The sequence below is a fragment of the Leopardus geoffroyi genome, chromosome B3, assembly GCF_018350155.1.
Source record: "Leopardus geoffroyi isolate Oge1 chromosome B3, O.geoffroyi_Oge1_pat1.0, whole genome shotgun sequence".
In the NCBI taxonomy this organism is placed as follows: Eukaryota; Metazoa; Chordata; class Mammalia; order Carnivora; family Felidae; genus Leopardus; species Leopardus geoffroyi.
Genome location: NC_059337.1, coordinates 78,839,986 through 78,853,407, shown reverse-complemented (window position 1 = coordinate 78,853,407; position 13,422 = coordinate 78,839,986). Strand labels below are relative to the sequence as shown.

The 13,422-nt window shown below is 35.6% G+C and overlaps 1 long non-coding RNA gene across 2 annotated transcripts in view; it reads left to right on the top strand.

The window, feature by feature from the left end:
• The window catches only part of LOC123583494, a 49,390-nt gene extending 36,259 nt beyond the window's left edge, over positions 1–13,131 (top strand). For both annotated transcript variants that reach the window (XR_006704901.1, XR_006704902.1), the window contains one exon: positions 12,566–13,131. This is a non-coding gene — a long non-coding RNA (uncharacterized LOC123583494). The remainder of the gene's footprint in view (positions 1–12,565) is intronic.
• The last annotated feature ends 291 nt before the right edge of the window (positions 13,132–13,422 follow it).

Sequence of the window (13,422 nt, the reverse complement as noted above, 5' to 3'; positions counted from 1 at the left end):
CCATCCACCAGCTGAATAACATATAGTGACATCAGCTAACTCATTGTGGAGTAACAGTATCACCAATTCTAACCGTATATGATTTTTTAAACGGATTTCATTCATCATGAAATATAATAAATGGCTCTTTTAAAACACCAAGTTTAGGTTTAGTTTATTAATGGCAACAAATAACTAGAACAGACTATTATGAAGATTAAGTGATTTAATGTATATAAAACACTTAGCACAGTGTCTGGCACAGAGTAAATATTTCATAAACATTTTTTTCTATTATGGTATTATTGCACCATAACCACAATTATGAAATCTGCATGTGTGTGTGTGTGTGTGTGTGTGTGTGTGATTTGCAAGTACTGAGAAAATAAACTCAAGATGAAAGGCAATAATGTGATGCACTTTCATATAAAATAGTCTTTGTTAAATTGTCATTCTATAAGGAATTCTTGCTTTTGTCTGGCTAAGCATTAAATAATGAATTTTTAAAAATTTTATTTTAAAGTTTATTTATTTTTGAGAGAGTAAGAAAGAGAGAGCACGAGAGAGAGAGAGAGAGGGAGACTCAGAATCCAAAGCAGGTTCCAGGCTCCCAGCTCAGTACATAGCCTTCCACAGGGCTGGAACTCACAAGCCATGAGATCATGACCTGAGCTGAAGTCGGACACTCAACCAACTAAGCCATTCAGGCGCCCCGTGAGTTTTTTTTCTTTAAGGTGTTTTTTCTCCTTAGATGTTTTCTCATATTACTATATATTGTCCATCTGAATGATTTTCACTACTTTGTTGGCTTCAGTTTCTATCATTTGTTAATCGCAAATCTTTACCTTTAGTTCAACTTATTTTTGAACGTCAGACGTGAAAGTTCAGTTGCTTACTGAAAATCTTCACCTAAATGTACCATGTGGCAAAACTGAACTCATCAGCTCCTCATCCTTTCTCCTCAAATTTCCATTGTTCATCACCCACTCAGGTGTTTATGTAAAAATCTGAGTTGTAAGGAAAAAATCTGGCCTAAGACCACAATTAATATTGGTTATATATATTATTAAAAATAGGATCCTGTCTGTAGGTGGTAATTGCAAAGTTTGAAGCTTTTATAATGTAGTTCACGTACTATGATATAGGAATTTCTATGTTGTATGAAGCAGCAATGTATATAAATAGTAAAGAACACTCTCCAAAGTATCTGATATTTTGGATATGCTAAGGAAGCTACAAAGATACTTGGGATGTAGACCTTTTCTATTGTTTCTTTTTCATGCTCAAGCCTACAGAAGCTTGTGACTATATACATTCATCCAAATTTTAATCTGAAGGATGTCAAATAGCCGTATAGAATTCATTTGTCTATATATTTCTTTTTTCCCCTCAGTTCAGGTTTAATAGAAACAACAAATAATCTAAAGTGATGCCCCACTACTATACACATCAGTTGTTCTGCCCCATAGCACAGCTCAGGCCACTCTCTCTAGAGGAAGAAAGGGTGGCCTTCCCAACACCTGCAGGAAAGGCCTGTTCTGTTCCACACCACATCAGCACTGAGCCTAAAGTCTTATGTTTTAAGCATGACAATTGTACAAATGAAATCTTGTCTTCATGGTTACCCACTGCAGCCTGGCCCTAAAATGGCCCAGCACTCACTTCTGCTTGGAGAAATATTCTTTGCTCTTCTGGATATCAGGCTTGATGATATCACTGCCAGTCTTGCAGCCTTGGGCACAATTCCCCATGCGTGTCAGTAAACTTGAAGGCCTGAATTAGTCTCAGAATCTTATCCAGAATCTTCTCTTTGAGTGTTCCAGAAGGAAGTCATTCACAGTGATCTGCCAAAGGATGCCTTTATCATCAATGATAGAGAGGCCCTGAACAAGTTACATTCATCAGCTTTAAGATTCCATAGTCCTAAAGGCCATATACAAAAGACCCCCTCAGTGGGGAAAAACAGAACTTTGCCTCTAGGGTCAGGAACAAGATAGGAATGTCCATTCTCACATTGTTATATAACATAGTACTGGAAGTCCTAGCCTCAGCAATCAGACAACAAAAAAGAAATAAAAGACACCCAAGTCAGCAAGGAAGAAGTCAAACTTTCACTATTTGCAGATGACATGATACGGTAGGTTGAAAACTCAAAAGTCTCTACCACAAAATTGCTAGAACTAATACATGAATTCAGCAAAGTCACAGGATATAAAATCAATGTAAAGAAATCTGTTGCATTTCTATACACAATAATGAAGCAACAGAAAAAGAAGTCAAGGAATCAATCCCATTTACAATTGGATCACAAATAATAAGATACCTAAAAATAAACCTTACCAAAGAGGTAAAAGATGTGTACTCTGAAAACTATAGAACACTTATGAAAGAAACTGAAGAGAACACAAAGAAATGGAAAAACATTCCATGCTCATGGATTGGATGGAAAAATATTGTTAAAATGTCTATACTACCCAAAGCAGCCTACACATTTAACGCATTCCCTATAAAAATACCACCAGCAGTTTTGACAGAGCTACACATCCTAAAATTTGTATGGAGCCACAAATGACCCTGAATAGCCAAAGCAATCCTGAAAAAGCAAAGCAAAGGTGGAGGCATCATGATTCTGGACTTCAATTATATTATAAAGTTGTAGTTATCAAGACAGTATGGTACTGGCACAAAAATAGACACATAGATCAATGGAACAGAATAGAAAATCCAGAAATGGACTCACAACTATATGGTCAACTAATCTTCAACAAAGCAGGAAAGAATATCCAGTAGGGAAAAAAGATACTCTCTTCAACAAATGGTGTTGGGAAAACTGGGTGACAACATACAGAAGAATGAAACACGACCACTTTCTTACACCATACACAAAAATAAATTCAAAGTGAATGAGAGACCTAATTATGAGACAGGAAACCATCAAAATCCTAGGAAAGAACACAGGAAGCAACCTCTTTGACCTTAACTGCAGTAACTTCTTACTAGACACATTTCCGGAGGCAAGGGAAACAGAAGCAAAATGAACTGTTGGGACTTCATCAAGATAAAAAGCTTCTGCACAGAAAAAATGGACAGAAGACATGAACAGACATTTTTCCAAGGAAGACATACAAATGGCCAACAGACAGATGCAAAGGAAATAAGCATCATCTGATATCTGATGAATATCAGAGAAATGCAAAACAAAAGCACAATGAGATATCACCTCATACTTGTCAGAATGGCTATTACTAAAAAGATAATGGCAGGTTTTGGCAAGGATGTGGAAAAAAAGAGAACCCTTGTGCACTGTTGGTAGGAATGTAAATTCATGTAGCTACTATGACAACAGTATGGAAGTTTCTCGAAAAATTGAAAATAGAAATTCCATACCATCCAGCAATTCCCCTTCTGGTATGTGTCCAAAGAAAATGAAACACTAATTCAAAAAGATACATGCACCCCTCTGTTCTTTGCAGCATTATTTATGAGTGCCAAGACATAGAATCAACCTAAATATCCACTGATGGATAAATGGATAAAGAAGATGTAGCACAGCTAAGGAAACAACAAAACCAAAAAGCAGCCTACAGAATGGAGAAGGTATTTGCAAATGACATATCTGGAAAAGGGTTAGTATTCAAATCTATAAAGGAGTTATCAAACCCAACAGGCAACAGCCAAACAATCCAGTTAAGAAATGGGCAGAAGACACGAATAGACGTTTTTCCAAAGAAGACATTCAGATGGCCAACAGACACAGGAAAAGATGCTCAATATTACTCATCATCAGGGAAAAACAAATCAAAACTGCAATGAGATTCCACCTCACACCTGTCAGAATGGCTAAAATTAACAACACACAAAATGAGATGTTGACAAGGATGTGGGAAAAGAGGAACCCTCTTATGATTTGGTGGGAATGCAAACTGTGCAGCCATTCTGAAAAACAGTATGGAGGTTCCTCAAAACATTAAAAATAGAGCTGCCCTACAAATCAGCAATTGCATTACTAGGTATTTACCTAAGGGATACAAATTACAGATTTGAAGGGGCATATGCACCCCAGGGTTTATAGCGGCATTATCAAGAATAGCCCAACTACAGAAAGATCCCAAATGTCCATTGACCAATGAATGGATAAAGAAGAGGGGATATATATGTATATATATGTATATGTATATGTACATGTATATATATGTATACGTATATATGTATATATACACATACACACAATGGAATATTAGTCATTAAAAAAAATGAAACTTTGGCATTTGCAACGATGTGGATGGAGCTAGAATGTATTATGCTAAGTGAAATAAGAGTCAGAGAAAGACAAATACCATATGATTTCACTCATATGTGGAATTTAACAAACAAAACAGATGAACATAAGGGAAGGGAAAAAAAAGAGAGGGAAGCAAACCATAGAGACTCTTAACTATAGAGAACAAGTACTGGCAGGGGATGGGCTAAATGGAAGGCACTTGTGATGAGCACTGGGTGTTGTATGTAAGTAATGATCCAGTAAATTCTTCACCTGAAACCAATTTTACTAAATTAAACTAGATTCTTCACCTTAAACCAATCTTACCTTGTATGCTAACAAACTAGAATCTAAATAAAAACATGAAAAGAAAAGCAAAAAAAAAAAAAAAAAAAAAAAAAAAAAGATTCCATTGTCCATTGGCATGCTTGGCTTCTGATACCAAGGGAATGTTCCTGGGTCCCAGTTCTCTTTGTTTCTTGGGTGTGATGATCCACGCCAGGCAATAGAAATGAGAGCCACAGACGCACCAGTCATTTAGCAGCTGAGTTTCTTAAATTCTCCTGCCCTGTAACTGAAAGCAATGATCTCTGCAGGACACACAAAGGTGAAGCCAAGAGTGTAAAAGAACACAACGTATTTTCCTTTGTAGTCAGATAGGCTGATGTCTTTTTCTAAGTTTATTTATTTTGAGAGAGAAAGAGTGCGAGCAGGGAAGGAGCTGGGAGAGAGACAGAGAGAAAATCCCAAGCAGCCTCTGTGCTGTCAGCGGTACTCGATCTCTGGAACCTGGAACGGTGAGATCATGACCTGAGCCGAAATCAGGAACCGGATGCTTAACTGACTGAGCCACTGAGGTGCCTCCCCTGATGTCTTTAAACTGGCCATCTGGCATAACAGCCATGGCTTTGAAGTTGGAGGCAGGATGCCCAATTTTGGCCTTTCCTGAAGATATCTTGTCATCAGCAGCTGAGACAGAATGCACCAAGGCCAGTCAGGAAGAAGACACTATCCATACATTTTTCAATGCTTTAAATTTTTAATGCTTTAGCATTAGTAAAGCTAATTTTTTTTTTTTTGGTTGGCACACCAACCAGAACTTTGCTAATGTCATTTTTAATATAATTTTTATTTGTATCTTAGTACAACTTTATGATAACTTATGGTGCTCTAATCTTTAATCCCAGAAAAACTTTCAGCAAAAATTTCTGTGACTTAAATTTGGAAAAAAACCTTTCTGTTGAAGATTTACCATATATTCTAAGATACTTATATTCTGAGGAGTAAAGGTTTGCAGGAAATTTATACTTGTTTAGCTTGTTTAATCCAGTGGTTGCCCTGCAACTTAAAAAAAGTTCACATTTATCATGCTATTTATTCTTTAGTTTGAAAGACTTAGAACTTTAAAATTGATATTCACTTTAGTTAATTTCATGAATGCCTTTTCTGCATTGACTCAGTGAGAGAGAGAATCTTTTATGGGTATACTTTCCACTTGGGTAGACTACATAAGCGTCTTTTTTCTCTTTCTTAAACAGCTTCCCTAATTGTTCACTATTACTTCAGATGACTTCTGAAATTCCTTGACAATCAGTGTTAGGTGAGTTGATTCTGAAGGTGAGACTTTCTCCTTTCACTGCCCGCATTCATACATTGCCAAATCTGTCGTATTTCTTTTGACTCTTTGCCTTTTTCCTTACCTTTTTTTTACAATGCAGTCTTTGTCTTGCCAAGGCTCTTTCAGCTTTACAGAATATTATTTTTGTGTCCCACAATGACTTCAGAAGAAAATTTATCCATTGAGGATAGCTGTATGGCTCAGAATATTTTATTTAACAAATTATTTTGCATAGGCTTCCTTTAGCCTGAAATCTCTGCACCTCAGACAGGTACCAAATATCCTTGACTTTTCAGAAATGCATCAGTTGTATAAAATGAAGCATATCTATAATATGCTTACAAGCATATCTATAATATGCTTACAAGCATATCTATAATATGCTTACAAGCATATAATGTAATAGCACTAAAGGAAAAATAATGTTTTGGCAGAGAAAATTTTAATTAGTTGTTTTAGTAAAAATAGCTACAACTCTCCATCTTCTACTCAGCACAGAAAATGCATTTCAGTCTTTAGGTCAGCTCATGTAAGACAATTAACTGGCAGGAGAGTCCGCACTCTTCACTACATGGATCCAACAATATCAGGGAAGTGTTAGAATAACTTAAACTTCCCTAATGAGCTTCAGGGCTTTAATGAGAATATTTTCTATTCTTGTATGATTAATATTGCTCTTTGATAGAAAGAGGACTCATGTGTGTGAAGGAAATGTAGAACGAAAGAGCTCAAGATAAACCGTTAAGAGGAAGTTAAGAAGTGGTTAATCCCTTAGAGCCCAGAGGGGATTAATTTTTGATAACTAGTAACTGCCACCAGCTTGAGTAGTTTCTCCAAATAATTATAATAGCCTACAATAAAATAGCAAACAACTATTTTTAAACTACCAGCATTTTAACCATTTATTTTCTGAATTTAGTCAACTAAGCGATCTGTCCTGTCTGGCTATATAATTATGTGAAATGGTGAACCTATATCATGTATTTAAAGACACTATTATTATTTATAATAGTCTTATTTTTTTGTGCATAAAAATAGTCGTTGTAAATCACTAAGTCAGAGTGGATGAACCAGTTCTGTGTGTTTGTGTATGTATGTGTTTGTGTGCACGTATGTTTGTGTAGGTACACAGCTCTGTGTGCGTGGGTACGTTTGGAAAGTTAGAAAATTAGAACAGGATAAAGAAGAAAGAATAAGAAAAAGAGACGATCCAAAAGAGTCACTGATATTAAGTAAAACATTATTGGAATATGGGGACATACATAATCAATGGAATTTTTGCACAAACGCAAGTACAGGTTTCCCTTGCTTTCCTAGCGTTCGCGTCTGTGAAAGACCTACATTAATATCTGCTTTCACTAACCCAAAAGAAAGCCAGAGAGAATTTTCACTTTTACGCAATGGTGACTGCTTCTTTGTTTTATGCCATTTCAGCTTATGACAGGTTTCATAGGAGCACTCTACTTTCAGAGAGTGGGGGAAACTTGTAATTTTTAGTTATTGTTTTTCACTATCCACTTATCCACTGAAGCAGACTGTAAGATGTCAAGAAGTAATGAGAATTTAGTGAGAGGAAGTGACTAGAAGTAGTGAGAAGTAGAAGTAATGAGAAGAAGAGAGGATGTTAAGGATGATAAGAAAAGTAAGATACAGGTAGATGGTCATCACAGTATATTTATATTTATTTTTTTAAAGCTAATCAGTGTTTTATTTATTTTTTATCACTATTACTTATTTTGAGAGATAGGGAGCTCAAGTGAGCGAGGGGCAGAGAGAGAGGGAGAGAGAGAGAATCCCATGAGGGGCAGAGAGAGAGAGAGGGGAAGAGAGAGAGAGAGCGGGGCCTACCTGAAGTGGGGGCTCAAGCTCACCCAATGAAGGTCTTGAGCTCAGTGGTCATCACATTGTAATAGAGTTTAGCCACGTACGTTGAACAAACACTGGATAGAAGGTTGATGAAGTGTAGGAGACTAGGATGGCTTTTTAAATTGTAACTGGGGAAACCATGGTGATAGAGAAAAAGGAGTAAGAGCAAATACAGAAGATGGAGGAGGGAACCATTTTGTTGTTGGTGTTGTTAGCTGTCTCTGAATGTGTGTTCAGAAGGTTTTAATTTCAGCAGGAGACGTCATGTGTATTTATTTAAAAAGCACTTAAATTGATGATGTCATGATCTAGCTATACTTGTTGAAACTTGTTAAGAAAGACAGTCTCTTGCATGCAGTCTTTCAGTCCCAGCTTGGCCCAGAAGAATGGGCCTCTGGCCTGGAGTACAGCCCTTACCAAGAGATAGGGAACCCACACTACCTTGCTGGGCTTATTACTTTGTGTGGGAATATCTTTCCCTGTGTCAAACTCAATACACTCCTTTGTTCTGCTGAAAGACACGCTTCAATGACCCTCAGGCACACCTTGAATTTTCTGTATTTCATATCCTCTAGGGGAAAGATTGGGGTCCTTATACTGCAGCAAAAATTGGGATGCGTGCAGTCACGCTGCCTGTGATAGCTATGGAAAGATTTGTTGGCCGAGGGGAACTAGTGCATTGCAAAGGATTGGATTTTGTGTACACGTTCTTCCTTTTCTTGCTACAAATAAATACGGTACCACTTGGACTGGTGTGTGTATTATCTGTTCTCAGCAACCTTTAATATTGCACTAGTGTCTTCCCTGGGTGTCACTTATTTGCCTTTTAAGCTTGGCTGCACTCGTGTTATACTCTATCAAGCACAGCCTGACCACCCAGTGGATGGTGAAACAAAGGTTTTCCATCTCAAGCTTCAATAAGGATTGTGCTATGATTTGGAGGTAGGAAGGGAATTACAATTATTATTCATCCATTAGTACTGATTACCATTAAGAATGGATAGTCTGGCAAATAGCTGGCCTATCAGCTATTCGCTACTTCTATGTTTTGCTTAGGTCACAGAACATTGGTCAATCTAGCATCAGTTCAGTTGACTGATTTGTGCCTTTGGTACAAACTTCTTAGATGGACCACATAGCCATTCCTCTCTTGGGTCTCATACTCTCCCTCTCAAGATTTCCAGGATTAACAGGTGAGTCTCCTCCCTGCTCTGGATCCCCAGACTTCTCCTATTTCACATTTTGAGGAATCTCCAATCTACTTCCTCGCATAAGCTCTACTTTCCCTATATTTTTTCATATGTGACATTGATTACCATTAAAACTAGAATCTGAATCATTACCAACAACTATATTACCTATTTTTCCTTGAACCGAAGGCATAATGTTTAAAACATTCCATGAAGAAAGGGGCAGTATGTCTAGTATGGCAAAGAAGGAGGAGAGTAACAAAAGAGTTGTGCATATTAAAATTATTTAAACGTTCATATTCTGCCAAATTTGTATATAAGTGTGCATATTACTTTCAATAATTACAGAGATATAAATGGGTCTTAAAAATAGCAAAAAACCATTTTGTCAAGTTGGAGTCAAGGAAGTATGGAAATTCTCCCCATTTTAAGTGTTCTTTAATTATTGGCCTTTCTGTGGTTGAATTTATATTAACAAAGATAATTGGATATTAAGGCAATTAATCAGAATGCTCAGCTTAAAAATAGCAGTTGAAAAATAAGTGAAATTTCCTATCGAATTCTACAGTTTTGTCTTAATACAGAAAAGATTGATTAGGTAGATGCTGAACCCTTTTCTTTACTCTTCAGAAAAGATTGTTCTCTAATTGTCACTGTATGTGAAGTAAAATGAAGATGGATAATACAAATATTCTGATTGACCAAAAGATTAAAATTGTGAGTCTTCCAAGAAATACGTGAGGATTCAAGAATATCTTATTGCAGTTTATTTTTTTCTGACTGTTTTTTTTTTTCAGCCACCATCTTCTAATAACGCACAACTACATCTTTTCTTGTTAGAACATGTTATCCAGCACTTTTTGATTACATGTTCTCAGATAATAGCTGGGGCAGATTGACCAAAGGAGAGCAATTTCTTTAATCAGGATAACATAATGATTCTATCACAAACTTTAGATAGGACTATGGATATCACCAATTTTTTTTTTCTGGTCTATTAATAGCGTTGTATCTTTAGTAGAATTGAAGACAGGACCTTCTGTAGGTCTCAATAGAACTTTATAAAAGGCCATAACAATGCCTTTCGAATCAAATCCATTTGCTGTTCTACAGAAAAGCAAGTTTTTTGGTAACTTGGCCATAACCTGAGGACAGGGACCCTGCAAATATTAAACAGTGGAATGTAGCGAACAGGAATCTGAAATTTCTGCCTGGCCAAAGCCAGTGGCCTTTGGCTTCTCTCTGTTCTTGAGTCATTTTATGGGAATCAGTTTCTTCATCAGTGAAAAGAGGGTGCTGTCCAACATATTCTGAGGTCCTTTCAGTTCTAAAGTTCTTTGGCTAATTACCTGGAGTCCAAGTGATGCCCTCAATCTGGCTGGTATGTAATAAATATTTGATGTTTATGAACAATGTTTGACTTATGTATGTGGAGAAACACATGCTATATGGAAATACCATGGTGTCTTCAATACATATTATTTTGGGAGCAGATTAATTTGGGAGCAATGCGATTAAAATGTATGAATTCTTTGTTTACTTAGGTCAAAGAGAAATAGTTGTTTTTTTTTTAAATAATGTAAACTAAGGGAAAATAAAATACTCAGTATACTAGTTTAAAATATTTTTCAACTCGTAGTTGGAATATGTTAAATGTAAATATGTTAAATAACATTATTTATTTTTATCTTTGATAAGGTGCCAAATAAGTGGTTGGAATATGTTAAATGTAATGAATATATTTAAAAGAAAATGTTTAAGATATCTGAGGTGTTTATACTTTGTGAATACAACCAGTATATTGATTATTTAAAAATATATACTGGACGAAATCAATATTTACATAAGAAAACAGACTGCAGGTTTAAATTTTTCTGTCAATAAGACTATCTAATAGAATCACGTGTCATGTATTTGTACGACCATTAAAATTTGAAATAGAAAAACAGAAAAGTATGCTTTTAGTTAACATGTCTTACATGTATAGAATGAATTGACAACTTTCATGTGTATGAATTGCTGATAATAGTTTACATTTTTAATACATGTACTGCTCTAAATAATTACCTATATTTGCTCTTTAATCCTTTTAACAACCCTATAAGGTCTTTACAATTATTATCATTATCCCCATCTTGCAGGTGAGGAAATTGAGGATCAGAGATGTTCATTAATTTGTCTAAAGGCACACAATCAGTAAGTGGTCGGGCCAAGATTTAAACCCCAGTATTCTGGTTTTATGCTCTTAACCAACTGTAATATTGGTTTTTTGTCATGATAATTTCTGAAAGAATTACTAAATCATGTGAAATGCATTACATCATTTATTTACAAGTTTACTGAGGATAAAATTGACCTTTCCATGTGTTCAAAAAAGTGCATCGTTTTCTCCTTTATCCACATTTACAATTTCTGTTTTTTTATCCTTTGCAAAACTAAGAAGCTGTACTATCAACTTTTTCTTTTGTTTTAATATGAGACCATCATTCGGTTATATGATTTGCTAGCATATATAGGATGCTAGGATATATCAATGCTTTTTTTTATCTCTTGCTTTTAATAGGTAGGGAACCAATTTCTGATGAATTGCTGAACCGAGAACTATGTTCTCTGTGAAGTTATAAGTAGCCCATATATGTCTCTTTTTATTCTTTAGGAGGCCTTATTTAGTTATGTTAACATCATCTCAGCCCAGAGTGTGTTCCCTCTAGAAATCATTGATCATCTGTTTTAGTCAAGCAGCCGACATTCAATCAATCACATGTTAATATTACTTCACTTCTTATTCAGAGGTCTCAAACATCTATCTCTTTCACTTTCTTTCAAAACCTTAAATGGGACTGACAATTATAATGATGTATCTTGTGATACAAAGCATAAATTGTAAATAAGTCACGAATAGTAGTTACAGAAAAGAAAGAAGGCTGAGAAAAAACCCCAGATAGTGTGCAATAGTTCCTTCCTTTAGTCAGGGAAATAAATGCTTGTTTGCAATAGAATCTAACTATTATAAGACCCTTTAAGAACAATTCCTGTTGCAAAGTGAGAACATTTGTAATTCTGTTTAAATAATGCAGCACTTCCAGCCTGTGAAAATAGATAAGCTTCCAGGATTCTTTTTGTGGAAAGATAAGCCACATGAAAAATCAAAAACAAAAACAAAAAAACGCCTTAAAAAAGTACATTGGTAGACATATCTTAGCAGGAAAACAATTTTTTAGTGCTGGAAAATAGGCATGTGTGTTTGATTTAACAGCTGTGTTTCTGTACTCAACTGAATTTCACAGGGTCACATTGATACATGGTTAGATGAGAAATTATACAGATTCTAGTGTATTCTTATTAAAATCAAATGCTTTGAAAAATTGCAATATTTTGATTTGATCATCTAAAACTTAAGTTGTATCATTTTAGTCTTATCCAAATTCACTCAGAATATAGATGAAACTGTTTCATGGAAGCTTGACAATTTTTGGTTAAAATTTTGTCTTTCTGAATTGTGTTTATTCTAGAAATCATATTGCTCATTGCTTTTGTAAGTAGTGAAGAGCATTGTTTAGGAATATAAATCAGTTAGGATGCTTTGTGGAGCAAGTGATTGAAAAATTGGCTTAAGCTCGTTTAAAATAAGAAAATTTATTTTTTTATCAGGGATGGCATCGAGGTGGATTGCTTCAACAGCTCAGTCTTCTCATCAAGGATCCAAGTTCTTTGAGCTTCTCCACTCTGCTGCCTACAACATCAGCTTTACACACAGGTTGATTTTCTTTATGATTGTGAGGTAACTGCTATGTGTTTTGTTCTTGTCATGTGTGTGTGTATGTGACACACACACACAGAGGATTTCTCTGTGAATACGTGAATTAAACTGGGATAATTGAGGAAAGAGGAGAAAGGAAGAGAGGATGCTGGGTGATCATCCGTGTCCAACACAGGAAAGCAATGTAACATAATGATAAATATTTTTGGATAGCACATTTTAATAAAGTCTGACTCCACTAAATTAATATTACTTCGAGCAAGATTTAAAACCGTGTTGAAAAAAATTCCCATTTCCTAATTCTTACTTCCTTTTTGAAATTCAGTTATGATCACTTAACATGGAGACTCTAGATTCTGAATTATACAGCTGCAAACTGGAATATTTATTTACTTATTTATTTAGTACATAAGCATGTGTGAAAGTGGGGAAGGGGCAGAGAGAGGGACAGAGAATCTTAAATAGGCTCCACGCTCAGCATAAAGCCATTGTGGGTCGTGATCCCATGACCCTGGGATCAATCATGACCTGAGCTGAAATCAAGAGTCTGATGCTTAACTGAGCCACCTAGGCACCCTAGAATTCTTTTTTAAAATATTTATTTATTTATTTATTTATTTATTTATTTATCTATTTATTTATTTTGAGAATGAGAGAGAGAGAGAGAGAGAGAGAGAGAGAGAGAGAGAGAGAGAGACAGAGCCATCAGGGTAAGGACAGTGACAGAGGGAGAGAGAGAATCCCAAGC